Source organism: Sus scrofa, chromosome Y (assembly GCF_054392235.1).
Source record: "Sus scrofa isolate SSC_HxYL_T2T_F1_AM1 chromosome Y, Sscrofa_HxYL_maternal_Yorkshire_Landrace_v2.0, whole genome shotgun sequence".
In the NCBI taxonomy this organism is placed as follows: domain Eukaryota; kingdom Metazoa; phylum Chordata; class Mammalia; order Artiodactyla; family Suidae; genus Sus; species Sus scrofa.
The window spans coordinates 10,487,165-10,509,530 of record NC_139402.1 but is presented as its reverse complement, the minus strand read 5'-3'; the positions used below and the strand labels follow the sequence as shown (position 1 = coordinate 10,509,530).

General features: G+C 39.9%; 1 protein-coding gene and 1 long non-coding RNA gene across 5 annotated transcripts in view; one reads left to right on the top strand and one right to left on the bottom strand.

Moving 5' to 3' along the window:
• Positions 1–1,176, bottom strand: part of LOC100625207 (ubiquitin carboxyl-terminal hydrolase 9X) — a 176,986-nt gene extending 175,810 nt beyond the window's left edge. For all 4 annotated transcript variants that reach the window (XR_014836125.1, XR_014836124.1, XM_021080952.2 and 1 more), the window contains exon 1: positions 896–1,176. The gene's annotated coding sequence lies outside the window, so the exon portion shown is untranslated. The remainder of the gene's footprint in view (positions 1–895) is intronic.
• A 5,505-nt stretch (positions 1,177–6,681) lies between these two features.
• LOC106508250 (uncharacterized) lies at positions 6,682–12,343 on the top strand. Its single transcript, XR_001304977.3, has 3 exons — positions 6,682–8,268; positions 8,627–8,745; positions 10,783–12,343. It is a non-coding gene; the product is annotated as an uncharacterized LOC106508250 (long non-coding RNA).
• Positions 12,344–22,366: the final 10,023 nt, after the last annotated feature.

Here is a 22,366-nt window from a genome sequence, read left to right as displayed (position 1 = left end):
AATCAAGTAACACTTTAACAGAATTCCATAAAATGCCTTAAATATCTGCTCAATAAATTTAAAATAACTATGATAACGCAAAAAAATGTAAATATGTTCCACTGAAATGTAAAGCCTCACATCATGAGGTTTCACCACTAAGAAACTCAATAAAGCTAACACTTCTGTAGAAACAGAGAAAAACATAAAGATTAAACTCTAGTATACGACTGATTTCTTAATTAAAACATGTTTCACTGCCCCTCAGCCCTCAATAGTTTGCAATGGTATAAAAACCTTGTTCATGCCTCTGATTATCGCGGAAGATGCGCAAACGTCAAAATATGAAGGCCAGGCGTAGCTGGGGCCTAGCTCTACTCCAAATCACTCCACATCAGTGACGGCGTTTGGTGTCAAACACTACCTGAGGAGCAGTCTAGAGTTAAATAAGGACTCCGACCTAAGGCCCGTAACCTGGGGCGGTTAGCGTCCAGGTACAGACAGTAGCTAGCATGCGAAAGAAGGACACGCGAGCCGTTCAGCCATTTTCCTTTACAGTGTAAAACACAAGCATGCTCTTACAGCGTCGGCTCCTCACTGGCTAGCACAGTGAATTACTGCCCAGCCGGTTCGGGGAAGCCTCTGACCAAGCTGGAGAAGTGAAGAAACAGTAAACAAGGCTCTCCTCTTTTAGACTCACATGTTGACCCCGGAAAAGTGCCGGTCCGTGGCTATTCACTGTATAGCACGGGTACCTTTTCTCAAAAAGCAGAATACGTGAAAGCGGACGCAGAGGCAAAGTTCAGTCCTTACTGGGGCCAAAAAAAACCCCGCACGGCCGGGTTCTGGGTTGCAACGGTGAGGAAAAAAGCATTTCTCCCTCTTCCTCCTCCTCCACACATGGTTGCCCTCTTACCTCTTTCTCTGACGGGCTTCAATCTTTACAAGCCTAAGTTTGCCTCCTCCTGTGTTAGAATCGCCCACAGCCGTTTCTTCACCTCCTTGGGCCTAGTGTTTTCGCATCGAGTAGCTCCCAAGGCCTACACTAAAATAGGTGGTGAGGGGCCGCCTCCAGTAATGGCGAGGCAGCAGCGAGTTGTAAAGCTCCGCAACGCCCTTACAATCTGGGAAAGGCTGTAAGAAAGAGGCTTGGTACAGAAACTAGGGCTCAGGCAGTCGCCTGGCCCGGTCCTCTTCAATATGGCGGACCCGGCAAGTATTTTAAAAAAAAATAAATAAATAAATAAATAAAATAACCGCCGGGCCGGCAGCAACCGCAGAGCCGCAGACTCCCACCAGGCTCAGCGCCACCCCGTGTCTCGTGGACCCACCTACCCCACCCCCAGCAAGCCCCGCCCCTCGGCTCCTCCTCCTGCTCCTACTCAGACCCCTGTCAGTCAGCTGTGCCTTCTTTTTCTCTTTTCCTCCCTCACCTCACAACCCGCCGGAACTCGGAAAAGGTCCATCCCAGAGCCGGAAGGCAATCGTGTCGACCGGGCACATTGATCCTGAACAACTGGTAACAGTGCTAGGACCACACGGTAAAGACACTTTACAAAACCACTGCTTGTCCGGTTTGCCCTTCCACCGGGTGTTGCTGTACTCTCGGTTCTGTAGTTCCTTAGAAGAAAACCGTAAAGAGTGGAGAAGAAGTATTCAGACTGTGATTCAGCCTGCGTGATGTTTAGGCTGTGCAAGAAGGGCAGTAATGCTCAGACATTTTCACTTGCATTGCTAGGTTTTGTTGCATGGTGAGACTTTCCCCACTAACACACCTTAATAAGTACATCATTGGCCCTCACATTTTTCTAGAATGGGTACTGGAAACAGACGATGAATGCAGAAGAAAAAATGCTGAAACTAAGCACTTCCGTGTCTGGCAAATCTCTGAGACACAACTTTCAGAACTACGTCTTAATATTTTCTTGCTTTGCAAGAACTTCAGTCCTGTCCTAACAACCTGGATACAAATGGGACGAACAGAGGATTGGATAGGCACCACCAGTTTGAAAGTGTAAGAGGAAAGCTTGTTGGTTATCTTACATGGCATATATTAAAGTTTAGGCAAGAGATAGATGGCCTTCAGCGTAGACATTAAAACCAACCATCTGTCTATACTTCAGTATAGAAATAACAACAGGAACAAGATGAATAACTTGAATTTGTCTTCTGTGGACACTTTAAACAGTGGTAATGGCAGGATCAGAGAGCGGCTAAGCCCTGCTCTGGCAAAAGACCAGGATAGGTCACATGGTTCATATCCTGGGGTCAGGGAGTCCCTAACTTCATATAAGCAGAGAGACCCCTCTGGGTCAGAAAGGGAGGAGATGCCAGCTCAAAATATCTCCAATTAACCTTCACATAAGTCCTTGCTCTGGAAGCCATCTTGGCCAAAATTTGTGCGCACAGATGGGGTAGGCCCCTGGGTCTGGTTGGGTATAAAAGATAAAATGAGGAGTTCCCCTCGTGGCGCAGTGGTTAACGAATCCGACTAGGAACCATGAGGTTGCGGGTTCGGTCCCTGCCCTTGCTCAGTGGGTTAACGATCCGGCGTTGCCGTGAGCTGTGGTGTAGGTTGCAGACGCGGCTCGGATCCCGCGTTGCTGTGGCTCTGGCATAGGCTGGTGGCTACAGCTCTGATTGGACCCCTAGCCTGGGAACCTCCATATGCCGCGGGAACGGCCCAAAGAAATAGCAAAAAGCCAATAAATAAATAAATAAATAAATAATTGTGATAAAAATTGAAATTGTAAAAAAAAAAAAGATAAAAGGAGACAACTGGCCAAAGAAAAACAAAGACCCTGAAAGACTGTCCCATATGAGAGGTTTAAATCACCTCTCTGGTGCTCTTCATTCAGGGGGAGGCCCCTAGCCTGACTTGTCCTTTGGGTGTATTGTTACTCTTTGTTTCCGACTTCCATAAATAGGTTACTTCCCTGAGTGCTCTGGCAGATGTCTCTAATAATAACCTTTCTACCTGCTTTGGCAGTCTTTGTCTCTGTGAAACATTCTTGCTTTCAACAGAGAGGAAGAATCAGGGCAATTCTGCTTTCAGCCTCTAGCTGATCTAGTGGGCAGGATTCCTGGTTTTCACTCAGGCTTCCCAGGTTCCATTCCTGAGCAGAAAATTAAGACCTTACTTCAAGCCATCCCTCACAGCTGTCCTTCACAGATCAAGGTGACCACATGGATTTGGTCCTTATTAGCATTGTATATTTTGTTAATTGATTTTGTTTTGTTTTGTTTCGTTTTTTCTTTTTAGGGCTGCACCCCCACCCTATGAGGTTCCCAGGCCAGGGGTTGAATTTGAGCTGCAGATGTGGGGCTATGCAACACCAGATCTGAACCATGTCTGTGACCTACACTACAGTTCATGGCAACAGCAAATCCTTTACCCACTGTTCGAGACTGGGGATCAAACCCATGTCCTCACTGATACTAGTCAGGTGCATTACCACTGAGGTAACATATAACACACAACAGAACATATAAACATATAAATATCCTTAATTGATGTTTATATGTTAAAACAATCTTGTATTCCTGGCATGAATCCTATTTAGTCTTATGGTAAAATATTTTGTAATTTATTACTGAATTCACTTAGCAGTATTGGTTCATCTTTTCAGTCCACCTGTAAGCATTTATCCATCAATTGTGGGTTTCCAAATAATGGGCATGTTGTTAAAACTTATTACTCTAAAAAATCTTCCAGACAGGTATTGCCATCCCTGATTTTCTTCAAAGGAAATATACAGAAAGAGCAAGTTAAGGGGTCTCCCACAATGGTGCAGTGGGATCAGTGGAATCTCTGTAGCAGCAGGACGAAGGTTCAATTCCAGGCCTAGCACAGTTTAGTTAAAGGATCCTATGTTGCTGCAACCACAATGCAGGTAGCAATTGCAGCTTGGATCTGATCCCTAGCCCAGGAACTCCACATGCTTCAGGGCAATGAAAAAGGGGAAAAAGAGGAGAAAAGAGTGAGTTAATTGCCTAAGCACACTGGATAGGTGTGGTAAGTGAAAAATATGCAATTCTTCTAATCTCTACAAAAATGAACTTTGTACATTACCTCTGCCCTGCATATAAAGTTCTCTGGACTTATTTTTGCCTCCTACTTCACACCTTCTCTTCTCCCTTGATGAATCTTAATAGATGATATTAGATGTGAGGCTTTTATTTTTTAGTAAATATTTTTACCAAAGTATACATACATAAAAAGCACAAACTTTGGCTGTTTTCTTGTTTAATTAATTTTTTCTGTCACACTCATGGCATGTAGAAGTTCCCATGCCAGGGGTTGCATCTGAGCCAGAGCTGAGACCTACATCACAACTGTGGCAGCCTCTGATCACTAACCCACTGCACCAGGCTAGGGATTGAACCAGAGCCTCCACTGGATCATTAAGCCACTGCACCATAGCGGGAAGTCCTGTTCTATTTTATTTATTATTGTAAACTGTGAGGAGTGAAATTTTACATTCCCTGCAAGCTAGGAATTCAGCTCATGGATCCTGGCTGAAGAGTTGAGACTTCTAGGGCAGAGGTGCAGCACTTTACATCAGAGCAGGGAGCAAAAGCTTCATGTTTGCATTAGTTTTTCTTGTTTTCCAACTCTCATAGATATTAACGTAGAACAACCTAGGTGATTGTTGTCACCTAGAAAGTTTCTATTTCACCTTTGAAAACTTCAAATTTGAGAAACCCAAATCATATAAAAGACTATGTACCTCAATAAAATAAAAATTAATTATTTTTTTTACTTTTTTAAAAAGGCTATTATCTTTTTTATCCTGAAAGGTGCAGGACTCCAAAATATTTGAAACTATGATACCATACCACACATGTATCTAGAGTATATAAAAAGATTTAAACTTACTTGATGAGTCTTTGTAAAGGGAAAAGGGAAGCCTTTTGGAATAGGTCAAAAGTGGCTTGAGGGGAGTTCCCGTCATGAAGCAGTGGTTAATGAATCTGACTAGGAAACATGAGGTTGCAGTTCGATCCCTGGTCTTGCTCAGTGGGTTAAGGATCCAGTGTTGCTGTGAGCTATGGTGTAGGTCACAGACGAGGCTCAGATCCCAAGTGGCTGTGACCCTGGTGTAGGCCGGTGGCTACAGCTCTGATTAGACCCCTAGCCTGGGAACCTCATGAGCAGCCCTAGAAAAGGCAAAAAGAAAAAAAAAAAAAAAAAAAAAAAGTGACTTGAGGAACCAGGGGGGCGAAAAGGAGACTGGCTTAGGTTTTTTTGTTTTGTTTTGTTTTTTCGTCATTTTAGGGCTGCACTTGCAGCTTATGGAAGTTCTCAGGATAGGGGTCAAAACAGAGATGCAGCTGCTGGCCTGCACCACAGCCACAGCAACATCAGATTCTTAACCCACTGAGCAAGGCCAGTGTTTGAACCTTCGTCCTGAGGGATGCTAGTCAGATTCATTTCTGCTGAACCATAATGGGAACTCCCTGGCTTAGGGGTTTTATTGTGCATTGAGAGGAGGGCTGAGGTAGGGAATTGCAGCTTGATTCTGCTGATATAAAAGGAGGTAGCACACACGCTTCAACATGTGCAGACAGACATAAAGGAGAGATGAGGCTTTAAATTGTGACAAACATCAAAAAATGGAGTTGTGCAGAAAGTTGTGCAACTAGCCCACAAGACTGAAATTTTCCCTTAAATAATTTCACAAAGAAATTCTCCTTAACTGGCTCCTGAAAGACAATCTCTGAAGCCTTAGAATAACATGTCTAATAAGAGTTTTTTTATATTCCTTAAGTCATAAATGAAACTATATCTGTTTGAACAGCTAGTTCATGGTAACAATGTTATTGTGGCCTATATCTATACACATTAAGCTCTAGACAATACTCTATGAGTCTGGCCTCTAGGAGACTGGACAATGAATACTTAAGTGATGTGCGTGCTGTGTGTTTTTTAGGTAACTGACACCAGAAACAACCTAGGATATCAAGACTCAAGTGAGCTTCTCTGGTGGCAATACTTTGTATGTGTTTTCATACATTATGACTGGGTTAATTAATTATTGTCTATGCAGTTGTGCTGGGAAATGACAACTGGACTCTTACACCTGACTTTTCCTGGACTTCAGTCAATGTGACTTTTTCCATTGATGGTTTGAATCTGTATTCTTACACTGTTAAAAAGAAAAGAGACAATTACCTCTCAAAATGAAGTCAGTAATGCTAAACCTTATACCCATGGCCACAGCAGGTCTCCAAGGTCCACAGCCACATTCAAGGGGGGGCTATCCATCACCCATCTTCCTGGGAACCTATTACCTATTACCTTCATAATTATTGCAGTTTCAAATTCTTCCAAGAGTGGAATTTTAAACCAATCCACCTGGAATTTATGATAAGCACTAGTGAGGGAAACTGCTTGATAAGATTCTCTAATTTTCCCTAAAGGAAAATTACTTGAAATAATTTACACTTTCAACATCCTTTTCCCCCACTTAGCTGCCTTAAAACCTTCCCTGGTGATGATGCAGTTTAAGGTTAAATCACTACTGGGCTCAGGTCCTGTTGTGACACATGTTGGATCCCTGGCTTGGGAACTTCCATATGTCAAGAGCTCCTTTTTCTTTGATACTCCTCAATCTTTTTTTTTTTTTTAGTAGAATCTGTTTTCCTTTTCACACAAACAGTGTCTTTATTTACTTTTTTTTTTTTCTCCCCCACACACAGCACATGGATTTCCTGGGACAGTGATCAGATTTGAGCTGCACTTGTGATCTATGTTGTAGCTGCAGCCATGCTGGATTCCTAACCTGCTGTGCCAAGCAAGGGATTTAACCTGCATCCCAATACTCCCAAGACACTGCCACTCCCGTTGTGCCACAGTGGGAAATCCTGATACTCCTTAATCTTGAGGAGAACAGATGTAAGACAAGAAAGAAATACTTGGGGTTCCCATTGTGGCTCAGAGGTTATGAACCCAACTAGAAACCATTACCCCTGGCCTTGCTCAGTGGGTTAAAGACCCAGTGTTGCTGTGAGCTGTCATGTAGGTCATAGACACAGCTGAGATCTGGCACTGGTTGTGTAAGCTGGCAGCTGCAGTTCCAATTCGATCCCTAGCCCAAGAACTTCCATATGCCGCAGGTGTGGCCCTAAAAAGAAGAAAAAGGGGGAGGGGGTATTTATTTTGGATAAAGATGTTAATCATAAACGCAGCAGATGAACTTAGTATTAGAATGAGAAAGTGTTATGGGTTTGCAGCTGAAGTCAGTAGAGGCAGAGTCCAGAGCATTGAGGCTTCAAGTAGGTTTGTTGGCCAGAAGAGAGCCAGGAACACTGAGGGAGGGCTCAGGCTCCTTGGCCTTAGGGCGTAGTAGGTTTTATCAGGGGCTTGTGGCTGAAGTAACCAGCAACAGAATCAGCATCAGGCTACACGGGAGGGAGAGGAAGAGAGGGGGAGAATGTTCCAAGATAGGGTGTAGGGTGAAGAAAATAAAGTCAGAATGCAGGACAGTCCATGTTGCAGAAGGGCAGATGGTTTGTTCTCAGCAAGATAAGGGGGTCAGCGGTTTGAGAGGTTTAATCTGGCTCTAAGATTTTTCTATTTTGTTAATAATAAGGAACAGGGGCAAATGCCTCTTCTTCTGTAGCTTCTTCTGTAGCTACTTCCTGCTGAACTGGTCATTGTTCAAGGGGTTTGGTTGGGAGGAGTCTGGTGATACTGGACCAACTGGAGAGCCAAGAAGGATTAGATCCACTTGTCAGTGATGGATTCGATCAATCTCTGTAAAAAATTGGTGAAAAGGTACGGTTGCAATGGCCCCACTGCTAAAAATAGTAGAAGAACCAGGGGATGAGGAAAAGTGCCAGCCAAGAGGAAACTGAGGTGGGGACCAGGGCCATGAGGTAACCTGTTCCATTAACCATATGGCTTATTCTCATAGGCATTTGATGCCCTCTTTGACTAGTCCTGACTCATTTTTATAAAAGGAGCAGTTTTCTTGTTTTTAGGACCATGCATGCAGCATATGGAGGTTCCCAGGCTAGGGGTCAAATCAGAGCTGTAGCCGCCAACCTACACCACAGCTCACAGCAACACTGGATTCTTAACCCACTTTGTAAGGCCAGGGATCGAAACTGCATCCTCGTGGATACTAGTTAGATTCATTTCTACTGAACCATGATGGGAACGTCATAAAAGCAGCAGTTTTCTTGAAGAGCTGCACAACATCCCCCATTTTCTGCGGTGAAGAGTTCAAGATCCCTTCTGTTTTGAAGGACAGCTGCTGCAATGGAATCTATTTGATCGTGAAAGTAAGTCATTTGATCTAATATTTCCTTCAGAGATTTAGCGATTGTTGAAGGAGGAGCAAGTATCTGCCACACCCATACCTGTTGCCCCTGTGACCTCTGCTGTAGCTATCTGGCCCCAGCCAGAAGAGGCAGGGGGGTGATGGCTCTTTTTGGTTTGATCAGTGTGGAAATAGGAATGGGAACAGGTTGAGATTCTAGAGTCATTTAATGGAGGGAGCTAGAAATGCCAGAATGCATGTTCCTGTCCAAATTGTGGGTAGATACACATAGGAGTTTTTGCCATACAAGGAAAAGATATCCTGGCTAAAATCTAGACATTCCATAAGATAATATGCTACCATGTGTTCTTATCTTTCAGATTCTCTACAATTACCACCCCTGCCTGACAGACACCACAGCTGAGAGAAGGGAAGAGACATGGCTATATGGTCTGCCCCCAAAGGCTGTAGGAGAATATCTTTTTCCCCCTTTGTAGGGGTGTGTGTTTCAATGTTTATTCATTGCTGGGCCAGGTCAAGAAATGCCTCGTATGGATAAGGGAATTTTAGCAATTGTCATTGGTCTGGATTAAACTGCCCTCCAGGATTGAGAGGGTATTGGCAATAGTAGAAACTGTTTTGGGTTAGCAGATTTCCCCAGAGTGCTATAGTTTGGGGGATCCTTTTATGGGCTCCTCTGGAAATTGAAAGTACATGGGGCATGGGGGAGGGGTGGCAAGTCAGTGGTGAGTTTACAAAAGCTAGGGTTCTATATCACTAAGGGTTTTTGGGCTTTTCTTTTTTCTATTTTTTGTCTTTGTAGAGCCATACCCGCAGCATATAGAGGTTCCCAGGCTAGGGGTTAAATCAGAGCTGTGGCTGCCTGCCTACACAGCCACAGCCACAGCAATGTGGGATCTAAACTGTGTCTGCAGCCTATCCCACAGCTCACAGCAATGCCAGATCCTTAAACCACTGAGCAAGGCCAGGTATTGAACGGGAGACATCATGGTTCCTAGTCAGATTTATTTCCATTGAGCCACGACAGGAACTCCCACAACTTTTTATAGATAGGATAGGGATATTATAAGGAGAGTGGGTAGACCCAAAATATTAGCCCTAAGAAAATGTTCAATGATAGGCTTTATTCCCCCTTAGGCCTCTTGGCTAACTGGGTGTTATACCTGGTTTAGGTAATGTGTAGGGTTTTAAATTTATGAGAACTGAAGGGTGATGGGTGGCAACTGTGGGAGTGGATTTGTCCCATATTTTTAGGTTTATATCAGTGAAAGACGGCTAGGGGAAGGTGTATAGGTAACAGAGTCTGGCTGGGATAAGCGGATAATTTTGAGTTCGGTTGGGTAGGGAACTGAATGTAGGTCTGGAATTTACTGACAATATCCCTCTGTATTGTGAGGGTAGGGCAGGTAGGAATTATTAGGAATGAGTGACAAAAGGTGGTGTTAAAGAGGGTGCAACTTAGGGGGCCTGTTTGTTTTGGTGTAATGGGAGTCTATTTATCTCAACAATAGAGATGGAGGAGTTACAGGCCTCAATGTGGTAATTAGGCAGTATTGAATATGATGTCCCCATATACAATAAGAAAGAAAGTCTTAGCTGCTACTGCCATAGGAACCCGAGGCTCTAGTGAGGTGAAGGGAAGATGAGGGCCTGGTGGCCTCAAGCCCATTAATCTTCTGTGGCCATTGCAGATTTGCCACAAGCTGCAGTGTAGATCATAGATGCAGCTTAGATCTGGTGTTGCTATAACTGTGGTGCAGACCAACAGCTGAAGCTATGATTTGACCTCTAGTTTGGGAACTTCCATATGTTGCTGGTGTGGCCCTAAAGAAGAAGAAAAAAAGAAATACTCATTTTGGATGGAGAGGGATGTTAATCATAAACCCAATAGATGAACTGTTTTAGGGGGACTTGGTTTTAAATCCCCACTCTCGTTTTATCTTTCCCCAATTCTTTCATAGGAAGTCACTCTGATTTTTTCCTGCTGAAACAGAATATACTCCTGCCTTAAATTGGGGAAAGCACACCAAATTAGAAATATTCCTGAGTTCCAGTCCTGGATCTAAGTCTTATATGATTAAGATCTCAGTCCCTTGATCTACCATGTTGGTGCAACAGACCCAGCTAGAAGTGGGAGGAGTGACAGCTGGAACGTTAATAAGATGTACAAATTCTGTAATGGGTATTGTAGTCTCAGGACAGCTTTTTGAAAACTATTGGTCTGGATTGAATAAAATGTTCTCAATGGCATATTTTCAGCCAACTAAAATGCCTGTAATTCCCTTTGATATACCACGCCGCTTACAGCCTCTGGAATGAAGATGTATTAGACAGATGTCTGAATTAGACTACAAGATTTTTGGCCCATGGTATACATATTGCTACTGTTTAGGATTTTTCAGAGAAATAGAGCTGATAGAATGCTTGTGAGTATGTATAAAGACATGTATTTTAAGGAATTTGACAAGAGAATTATGGAGGCTAACAAGTCCAAAAACTGCTGTGTTGTTGACAGCCTGGAGACTGAGAGAAGAGGCAATGTTCCAGCTGAAATTCCAGACTATTGGCTGCAGAATTCATTCTTGCTCAGGGGAGGTCAGTCTTTCTTGTTCTGTTTAGCTTTTAGCTAATTGGATGATGTCCACCCACATTAAGAAGGGACATTCACTTTATTCAAAGCCCACTGATACAAGAGTAAATCATATTTTAAAAAAACTCTCACAGGATCATCCAGAATAATGCTTGACCACATATCTGAGCACCATGGCCAGCCAATGTGACATATATAATTAATCATTACAAATTCATTCAGCTATTCAATAAAATACTTTTAGATGCTTCTGTGAAATATTTTGCAAATATGATTGTAGTGTCAAATGTTTTAAAAAGGCAGTTATCCTTGGTGTTCTCGATCTAAACAAGCAACTCTAAAAAAAGATATCTTCCTGGTGAAAGAGATTTGAAATGAAGCATGAGAGGATTTAACACAAAAGAGAGCCTCCATTTTTAGCTTTGAAAATTTAGGAGGTAAGGAATGCAAGTGGCTTCTAGGAGCTGAGAATAGCCCCATATTGACAGCCAACAAGGAAATGGCAACATTATTATGAAAATTGCAAGGAAAAAAAATTGCCCAACAATTTCAGTGAACTTTAGATTCTTTCCCAGAATATGCAGACAGGAAGTCAGTCTAGCCAACACCATGGCTTGAGCCTGTATGATCTTAAAAGAGGAGCATATCAACTTATACCTCTTCTTGTGACTTATAGAACTATGAATTAATAAACAGCTATTGTTATAAGCCACTAAATTTATACCATTGTTACATAGTGATTGAAAACTAATATATAGCCCATGCAATTCTTGCTGTCCAGGAGTACCTTCCCCAGTACTTGTCCTCTGTTTTGGTCCACTTGATCTCTGGATAAAGATATATCCGAGCCTAGTAATAGCCTATCTTGATGACTTGGAGACATAACCACTAATGGAGCAAACACACTAAAAAAAGAAAACTCTAAAAAATAATAATGACTAGTAAGTAATAGTACTACTGACTCATCTTGCCGTAGCCAAATGTACAATTAAGAAAATGTTTTCTAAAGATAAATAGAGGTTTCGTATATGTAGATTAATAACTCCAACTAAAAAAAATGCCCCAAATAAGTGTAATATCTTGGTATTCTTTATGACAATGCATTTACATATGGAATATTTCAAGATTTTTTTAAGTGCCTTCAATTATTAAATATTAATCTTTGAATTTAGTCATAGGTGTTGAGGACACATATTCTTATTAAATGTAGACATTCTATGTTCAAATTCTTTTGTTTGTTTATTTTCTTTTTTTTGTTAATTTTTTTATTATGTTCAAATTCCTGATAATTTCTTTTTTCAATCGTAAAAAATATTCTTTAGAAGGAGATTTTATTATAAGCTAAGGAAACGAACTTTCAGGGCCTCTCATCCTTCTGTGCTCCTCCCTACTCCCTGGGCTTTGTTCTGTGTGACGTGGCAGAAATGCCAAGAAAGTAACATTCAACAGTATCAAAAAGGTTTATTCTCTAAATATTTGAAGAAAACTGGAAAAACTTGAAAAAAGTGAACAGAAGCTATTAAATTTTAAAAATTAACAAAAAAATTAACTAGATGTAAAATTATTATTATTATTATTATTGTCTTTTTGCCTTTTTCGAGGACCACTCCTGTGGCACATGGAGGTTCCCAGGCTAGGGGTCTAATCAGAGCTGTAGCCTCTGGCCTACACCAGAGCCACAACAACGCGGGATACAAGCAGTGTCTGTGACCCACACCAGAGCTCACAGCACCTCTGGATCCTTAACCCAATGAGCAAGGCCAGGAATCAAACCCACAACCTCATGGCTCCTAGTCGGATTCATTAACCACTGAGCCATGACGGGAATTCCAATGTAAAATTATTAAGTGGGTACTAAAAAAGTTAAAAGTTTCATGTAGGAAGCAACCTCAAGAAATAGCTGCTAGTGTTGCTTTCCTTAGGATAGGTAACAAAGAAAAGAATTTAGAATTATTAGAACTTGAAGCTATGATGAGAGGGCCACAGAATGGAAAATGGGCACTGAGCAGTGAGGTACCATTGCCTGTCCTGTAGCCTCTGGGAATGTGATGAGGCTGGTTACATGAGTATTGGAAAAACTGCAAAAACAATTTCAGCTACCACCAAGAGAAGACAATTCTGATCCCATAGGAATAGGAACCTGATGGAAGTTCATAAAGAAAAATCAGAGAGAAATCTATTCTCCTTCCTCCAGCCTTTCAGCCTTTCTCTACTGCCTCTTTGTAGTAGAGCCTACTACTACTTTTTTTTTCAAAAGTATTAACATATTTTCCAAAGAAACTGCATCTTATTTGAAAGTTGGCATATATTTTAAATACTGTTCCATGTTATCACATTCAGATCTGCCAAACTGAAGAAAGTTTTATTTTAATCTTTTTTTTTTTTTTTTTTCCGTTTTGGAGTTCCTAGGCCAGAGATTGAATTTGAGCTGGAGCCGCAACCTGTGCCACAGCTGTGGCAATGTTGGATCCTTAACCCACTGAATTGTGCTGGGGAGCAAACACATATCCCTACTGCTACAGAGACACCATTGATCCTATTGTGCCAAGGCAGGTATGCCAGAAAAAAACTTTAAAATTGATAATACACTCATGGCTATGAAAAATCAAACAATTAAAAAAAATTGTAGAGTGAAAAGTCTTGTTCCCAACTTGTTCTTAACTTTTCTCTCTTCAAAAGTAACAAATTTCATTTATTTAAGGGAATGTTTTTCTCACTTACTCATTTTTTTTCCTGTTGTTGAATTCTAGGTTCATGCCACAGTGGTCAGAAAAGACGTTTGAAATAATTCCTATACTCTTAAATATGTCAGTGTTAGTTTTGTGCCCCAGTATGTGGTCAATTCTGGAGAATGTTCTGTGTGTACTTAGAGTATATATTCTGGTTTTGGGACAATGTAATATCCTGGAAAATGTCAATAAATCTTAACTGCTCTGTGGCATCATTTAGGATCTCTGTTGTCTTGTTAATTTTCCATCTACAGTACCTGTCCATTGATGTGAGTGGGGTGTTAACATCTATTACGATTGTATTCCCATCAAATTCTCCTTTTATGTCTGTTAGTATTTATTGTATGTATTTGGGTGCTCCTATATTATCAATGAGGGAAAATCCTTTTCTTGAACTGAACTTTTTACCATTATATGGTGTGCATTTTTATATTTCTTCATAGACTTCATTTAAAAGTCTATTTTGTCTAATACAAGTGTTGCAACTGATGCTTTCCTTTTGCCTGAAATCACTGTCTGCAAGAAATATCTTTTACCTTCCCCAGACTTTCAATTTATATATGTCCTTTGCCCTAAGGTAAGTCTCTTGTAGATCACATATTGTTGGCTCTTGTTTTTTAACCCAGACTGACACTCTACATCTTTTTTTTTTTTTTTTTTTTTTTTCGTCTTTTTGCCTTTTCTAGGGCCGCTCCCTCGGCATATGGAGATTCCCAGGCTAGGGGTCGAATCGGTGCCATAGCCACCGCCTATGCCAGAGCCACAGCAACTCGGGATCTGAGCCATGTCTGCAACCTACACCACAGCTCATGGCTATGCCAGATCCCCAATCCACTGAGCAAGGCCAGAGATCAAACCTGCAACCTCATGGTTCCCAGTCGGATTCATTAACCACTACACCACAACGGGAACTCCCACTCTGTGTCTTTTGATTGGATCACTCAGTCTATTGACATTTAAGGTAATTATTATATTGTTGTTGTTGTTGTCATTGGCTTTTTTAGAGCTGCGCCTGTGGCATACGGAAGTTCTCAGGCCAGGGGTCAAATTAGAGCTACAGCTGCCAGCCTGCAGCACAGCCATAGCAATGTGGGATCCCAGCCACGTTTGTGACCTACACACTGCTCACAGCAATGCCAGATTCCTGGCCCACTGAGCAAGGCCATGGCTCAAACCTGCAACCTCATAGATACTAGTCGGATTTGTTTCTGCTGAGCCATGATGGGAACTCCTAAGGTAATTATTGATAAATATATATTTATTTCCATTTTAAGCCTTGTTTTCCAGTTGATTCTACATTTCTTCTTTGTTCCTTTCTTTTTATTTTTGTAGTTTGATGATTCCCTTTTTAAAAATTTTAATTTTGCTAAAATATAGTTGACATAATATTTGATTCATTTTGTTGTACACCTGAAATTAATAACAATATAAATATATACATTCTTTTTCCCATATAGTTGAAGATTTTCAGACTATTGAGTAGATTTTCCTGTGTTATACAATATGTTCTTGTTGGTCATCTATTTTATACAGTAGTGTGTAGGTGTTATTCCCATCTTCCCAATTCTTCCCTCCCCTCAATGGTTTCTCCTATAATAACCATAATGTTGGTTTTGAAATCTGTGAGTTTGATTCTGTTTTATAAATATGTTCTTTTGTGACTTCCTTTTACTTTATACTTGTGGTCTCTTTGGGTTTTGTGAATCTATTGTATGTTTTTTTATTTGTGGTTGCCCTGTTTTTTAAACATGTTAAACCCTTCCTTTATCTGCTTGCTTTAGACAGATAGTCACATAGCCTCAAACACATTCTAAAAAAGAGTAGATTTTTCTTACTCTCCTTCCCCACATTTTATGATTTTTGACATCCTTTTTTTTCATCTTTATGTTTATCCTTATGCTGTTCCTTGTGTTTATCACCACTTTCACAAATAGTTTTTTTTCCGTTTGAATCTGTATCCTCTCTATTTAAGTGATTATTTTCCAGTTGTGATTTCCTCATTCTTATGTTTTCTTTCTTCTTTACTCTTTAAGAGGACACCTTTCAATATTTATTTTAGGATAGGTTTAGCATTACTGCATTATTTTAGTATTTGCTAGTCAGAGAAATCCTTTTTTTCCTCCTATTCTAAATAATCATCTTGCTGGGTAGAGTATTATAGTTTGCAAATTTTTCCATTTTAGAATTTTGAGTATATCTTGCTACTCCCTTCTGACTGCAGTATTTCTGTAGAGAAGACAGATGGTAGCCTTATGGAGGTTCCCTCACAATTAATTCTGTTTTTCTCTTGCTGCCTTTAAAATCTCCTTATCTTTAACCTTTGCCATTTTTATTATAATATGTCTTAGTGTAAGTGTGTTTGGCTTTATCTTGTTTGGGACCCTCTGCTCTTCCTATATATATCTGGATATTTGTTTCTGTCATCAGATTTGGGAAGTTTTCAGCTATAATTTCTTCAAATATATTTTCAATCTCTTTTTCTCTTTCTTCTCCTTATGGAATCTCTATTATGTGTAGATTGGCCTGCCTTATATTACCCATGAATGTCTTATATTTCTTTCTTTCTTTTTCCAATTTGACTTTCTGTCTGCAGTCCTAATGGGGTGATTTCCATTAGTCTGTCTTCCAAATCACTTTTCCTCTGCATTATTCCTTCTGCCATTTATTATGCTTAGCTTAGCTTTCATCTTAGCAAATGAATTTTCTGGTTTTTCTTGGCTCCTCCTTAGAGTTTCTAGTATCTTTTTACAGTAAGCTGCATTTCCATGGATAATTTTCTTAATTCTGTCAGTATTTACACTATTTCCTTTCTCAACTTGGTGTCTGTTAGACTAAACAGATCTGTTTCATTTTTTGCTCCTCCAGATGAATTCTCCTGTTCTTTTAACTGGGAATGGTTCCTGTTATTCTCATTTTTCTTTTTCTTTTTTTTTTTTTTTTTTTTGTCATTTTAGGGCCACACCTGCACCTGCAGCCCTATGGAGGTTCCCAGGGTAGAGGCTGAATCAGAGCTGTGGCAGCCGGCCTACACCACAGCCACAGCAACTCTGGATCTGAGCCACTTCTGCAACTTTTACCACAGCTCACAGCAACGATAGATCCTTAACCCACTGATACAGGCCAGGGATCAAACCTGCAACGTCATGGTTCCTAGTTGAATTTGTTTCCACTGCACCACGATGGGAACTCCAGTTCTTCATTTTTCTTATATTTTTCTTATTTTGTGAGTTTAGGAAAAACAAGTATCTACTTTAGTCTTGGAGGGCTATGTAGTATATGGGAGAGCACCCCTGGGTAAATTATGCAGATTTACTATTTTTTCGCATGAGGCTGTTTTTGGTTTGGATGCTTGCTGTCTCTTTCCTCGGTGTGTGCATCCATTATCCCCTTGACAGTGAGTGTGCAGGTGCACTCCCAGGGAGGTAGGGGCCACAAGGGATATGTGGCCACAGGGTCCTCAGCAGTGGTGGTGGTGGCTGGGTTGTGCCCAATCATGGAACCCACTTCTGGAGTCTGAGATGGCTGCTGCAGCTTGCACCTACCCCCATAGCCCATTGAAGAGGTGCCCTGCTGCCTCAGAGCCTGTGGATACATGGAAAGAGAAGTTTCTATGGCAATCCCTCCCCACTTCTTCCCTGATCAACAATGGTGCCTTGCTTCTCTGGCAGGCCCAGGCCTCCTCCCACACTTTCTCAGCTGTGGCATTCTGCTCCCCAGCCCCTCAGGCTGTCTCCACACAGCCAATACTAGTCCTCTCCCTGGAACTCACCTCCAGAGTCTGAGTCTTATCACCCAGTGCCCAACCAAGTGACTCAGCCTGGTGTGCACTGGGAAGTGGTACCAATCATCTGTGCAGCTCTCTCTCTGTTTGGCCCTCCTCAGTCTCACTGCTGTGCTTTCCTCTGAGGCCTCAAAGCTCCCTCTCTGTCCCAGCTGATCTTCATCTGGGGACTTTCTATTCTGAGGATTCCTTTCCTCTCCCAGGAATCCTGATCTCATCCTGATTCCTTTCTCTCTCTTCTCCCTCTCCCTCTCTCTTTTTTCCCTTTTCAGTTTTATGGGGGGGGGGGGCGTTTGTTGCCATTTTGGAAATATGAGGTCTTCTTACAACATTCAGTAGATTTTTTTTTTTTTCTCCAGCCTATGGAGTTCCTGGCCAGGAATCAGATCTGAGCCACACTTGTGACCTCTGCAGAAGCTGCATGCTGGATCCTTAACTGGGATCTGCATCCCAGGGCAACAAAGATACTACTAATCCCATTATGCCACAGGGGGAACTCCCAGTAGATGTACTTTGAGAATTGTCCCACATGTAAATTTTTTTTTAAATGTATTGGTGGGAGAAAGCGAACTCCATCTCTTACTCCTTTCACCATCTTGATCCAATATTTAATGTTAATTTTTAATACTCCAGGTTTGCCATTTTCCAAAGAGCTCATATTCCAAAAGGATCAGAGAATGCTATTCAGGTTATTTTTATTATTCATTATTGTGATGTCATTATTTCTATCCTTTTTTACTGGAGTGAGTTAGTAAATATATATTTTTCATAAACATTAAAACAAATCATGAATTTTTGCCAATATTTGTAACTGAGATTAACTTCTTTGTTTTTTGTTTGTTGGTTCGGTATTTGTCTTTTGTTTTTTTTTTAGGGCTACACTTCAGCATGTGGAAGTTCCCAGGCCAGGGGTCTAATCAGAGCTACAGCTGCTGGCCTACACCACAGCCACAGCAATGCCAGATCCGAACCTCATCCACGACCCATAAAATAGCTCATGGGCAATACTGGATCCTCAACCCACCCAGTGAGGCCAGGGATCGAACATGCAACCCCATGGTTCCTAGTCAGACTCTATCCAAAGTAATCTGTGTATTTAACACAGTTCATACTAAAATTCCAAAAGACTTGGCCACAGAAATAGAAAGGCAATTTTTTTTTTTTTTTTTTTTTAGGGCCTACACCAGAGCCACAGCAACATGTATCCAAGCTGTATCTGTAACCTACACCACAGCTCAGGGCAATGCCAAATCCTTAACCCACTGAATGAGACCAGAGGTTGAACCCACAACTCATGGTTACTAGTCTCATTCGTTTCCACTGCACCACAAGAGGAACTCCTAGAAAAGCTAATTCTCACATTCATGCAAAATTTAAACAGGCTTGCCCCAAAGTCAAAACAATCTTGAAAAAATATAGTAAAGTTGAATGACTCACACTTTCCAACTTCAAATTTTATGATAAAGCTGCAGTAAGTAATTGGGAGTTCCCTGAATTAGGATTCAGCACTTTCATACCCACAGTCCAGATTTAATCCGTGGTCTGGGAACTGAGATCCCATATCCAGCTACTGCATGGAATGGCTTAAAAAAAGAAAAAGGCTACAGTAATTAAAACAGTATGTACTGGCATAAGGATAGACATATAAACAAATGGAATATGATTAGGAGCCCAGAAAAAAGCTCACCAAAAAAAAAGCCCTAACACATATTGTTAAATTGATTTTCAGCAAAGTTATCAAGGACATTTAATGGGGAGAGGCAATTTCTTCAACAAACAATGCTGAGAAGGCAATATACACATGCAAAAAAATAAAGCAAAAAAAAAAAAAAAAAAAAAACAAAAAACCAGTGTACTTGAGGATAGAACAATTGGAATTACTGGGTCAGGAAGAGAAAGAACAAAGAATGAATAAAATTGAATAGAGCTAAAGAGAAACATGGGATACCATGGAGTGGATTAATATACAAATTATGTGAATCCCAGAGGAAAAGAAAGAAATAGAAAGGATCAAATAGATTATCTGAAGAAACAGTAGCCAAAAATTTATCAGAAAGATATGAATCGCAATACCCAAGAACCTTTTCAAATTTTATATAGGATGAATTAAAAGCGATCCACATGGAGACATGTTATAAATAAGCCAAAGATAGAATCTTGAAATCAGCAGGAAAAGTAATTCATCACATACCAAGAATCCACAAGGTTATCTTCAGATTTCTCATCATAAAACTTGCATGCCAGGAAAATAGTATAGTGTTTCCTCAAAAAAATTAAAAAAAAATTTAAAAAAACTGAAAATAGAACTAGAACTCAAAGAAAACAAAAACTGTAATTCAGAGTGATACATGCACCAAAATGTAATCAAGCCCTATTTGCAATAGCCAAGACATAGAAGCAACCTAAATATCTATTGACAGAGGAGTGGAAAAAGGAGATATAGTATGTATATACAATGAAATATTACTCAGTCATGCAAATAATGAAATAATGCCACTTGCAGCAACAAGATGGACCAATAGATGGACCTAGAGATTATCACAGCAAGTAAAGTAAATCAATGACAAATATCATATGACATCATGTTAAAAAATAATATAAATTTATTTATTTACAAAACAGAAGCAGACTCACACACACAGAAAACTTACCAGTGGAGAAGGCAGGAGTGGGGAGGACAAGTTAAGAGTATGGAAATAATAGATGCACACTACTACACATAGGTAAGCAACAAGAATTCACTGTATAGCACCGAGCACTGTGCTAATATCTTACAATAACCCATAAGGGAATATAATCAGAAAAAAGTAACTGAATTACATGTAAGTTATGCTTTACACCTAAAACTAACATATCATAAATCAACTGAACCACAATTTCAAAAGTGTATCACATCCTCTATTATGATTTGTAAAAGGTGTGCTAACATTAAAATTAAGAATATTTTAATTAGAGAGAAATAGAACATATGTGTGTGTGGGCAGGTGATTCAGTTGTTAAACATTTACTACATTTACTATGGGGTATATACCTCAGTTGATGACTAATAACAAAGCTTTTAGTTACATAGTAAGTAACTAAATCAGCTCATAAGCAGCCTCTAGGTTCATATATTTGGAAGGTCTCATATTAGGTACACCCACTATTTGTATTTACATAAAATAAAAGTAATTTAAATACATATACATACATATATATGTACATGATATACTCAATCTGAGAGCTGCCAAGTATATTAAACAAACATATATAGAAGTGAAGGAAGAAATAGATAAAAATACAATAATAATGGGTTAATATCTCACTTTCAGTTACATTTAAATATATATGTATGTGTATATTCAGTTATATCTTCTTGAATTGTTACATCTTCCAAGTGAACTTGACACTTTTTTTTTGCTTGCCCATGGCTTACATAGTTTCCCCAGACAGGTACTGAACACACAGCCAACAACCCAAGCCACACCAGTGACAATGCTGATTCCTTAACTTGCCGTACCACAGTGGAATTCCCAAACTTGACACTTTTATCATCATATAATGTCCTTCTTTTTCTCTTATGACAATATCTGTTTGATGTAATGTCTATTTTGTCTGACATAAGTATGGCTACTCCTACTCAGTTTAGGTTCTTGTTTGCATGGAATATCTTTTATTTTCCTTCACTTTTAGCCATTGTGTGTCAACAGCATAAATAACATAGGAGTTGAATCCCATTTTTAAAAAATCCATTCTGTCAATCTATGTCTTTTTATTGAGCAATTTATATATATAAAGTAATGACTGACTGGAAAAGACTTACTATTGCAATTTGGTTCATTATTTTCTGTCTGTCTTGTAGCTTTTTTTGGCCTTACTTTCCTCTTTTGCAGCCTTCTTTTGTATTTCATTGATTTTTTTGTAGTGCCATGTTTGTTTTCATTCCCATTTCCATTTCCTTGTGTTCTATAGATATTATCTTTTGGACACCTTTGCAATGAAATTAAATATTTCAAAATTATAAAAAACTCTTTTAAACTGAAAGCAACTTAACTTCAGTGCTCCTTTACATCTTTGCCCCTTCACTTTCCATTACTGACAATATAAATTACCTCTTTTTTTATATTGTGTATATGTCAGTATTGTTTTATCCTCTCATGCTTCTGGGATTTTTGGCGGGTTTTTTTGCTTTTGCTTTTTAGGGCCATGCCTTCAGCATATGGAATTTCCCAGGCTAGGGATCAAATCAAAGCTACCGCTGCCAGCCTACACCACAGTCACAGCAATGCAGGAACTGAGCCACTTCTGCAATCTACACCACAGCTGATGGCAATGCTTCACCCTTAACCCACTGAGCAAGGCCAGGATGGAACCCACAATGTCATGGTTCCTAGTCAGATTTGATTCCACTGCACCACGATGGGAATTCCCTCATGCTTCTATTTTTTAAATTCCATGCCAGATTTAAAAGTAGATTATTCATCTATATAACATTGCTATCAAATTCTGTATTTTACTGTATATTTGCCTTTACCAGAGAGTTTTATATTTTGTATATTTTTGCACTGCTGTTTTTAGCATTTTCACATCAACTTAAAAAACTCCCCTCAACATTTCTTGTAAGGGAGCTCTAGTGATAAACTCTCTCAACTTTTATTTAATAGCATTAATTTTTTCTTCATTTGTAAAGGACAGTTTGGGTGAATATACTCTTCTTGAGGTGGGCAGTGTTTGAATGTACCATTTGAACCACTGCTACAAAGTTTTTGCTGAGAAATTCTTTAATAATTTCCTAGGAGCTCCCTTATATTTGACAAGAAATTTTTCTCCTGCTGCTTTCAATATTCTCTCTTTGCATGTGACTTGACAGTTTCATTTTATTGTGTATCAGATTAGGTTTCTTTGAATGCATCACAGTAAGATATTGTGAGTTTATTGAATTTGTTTTCATTTCTCTCTTCAGATCCGGAAAAAAAATGGAGCCACTATTTCTTAAAACATACTCTTCGACACCTTCTCA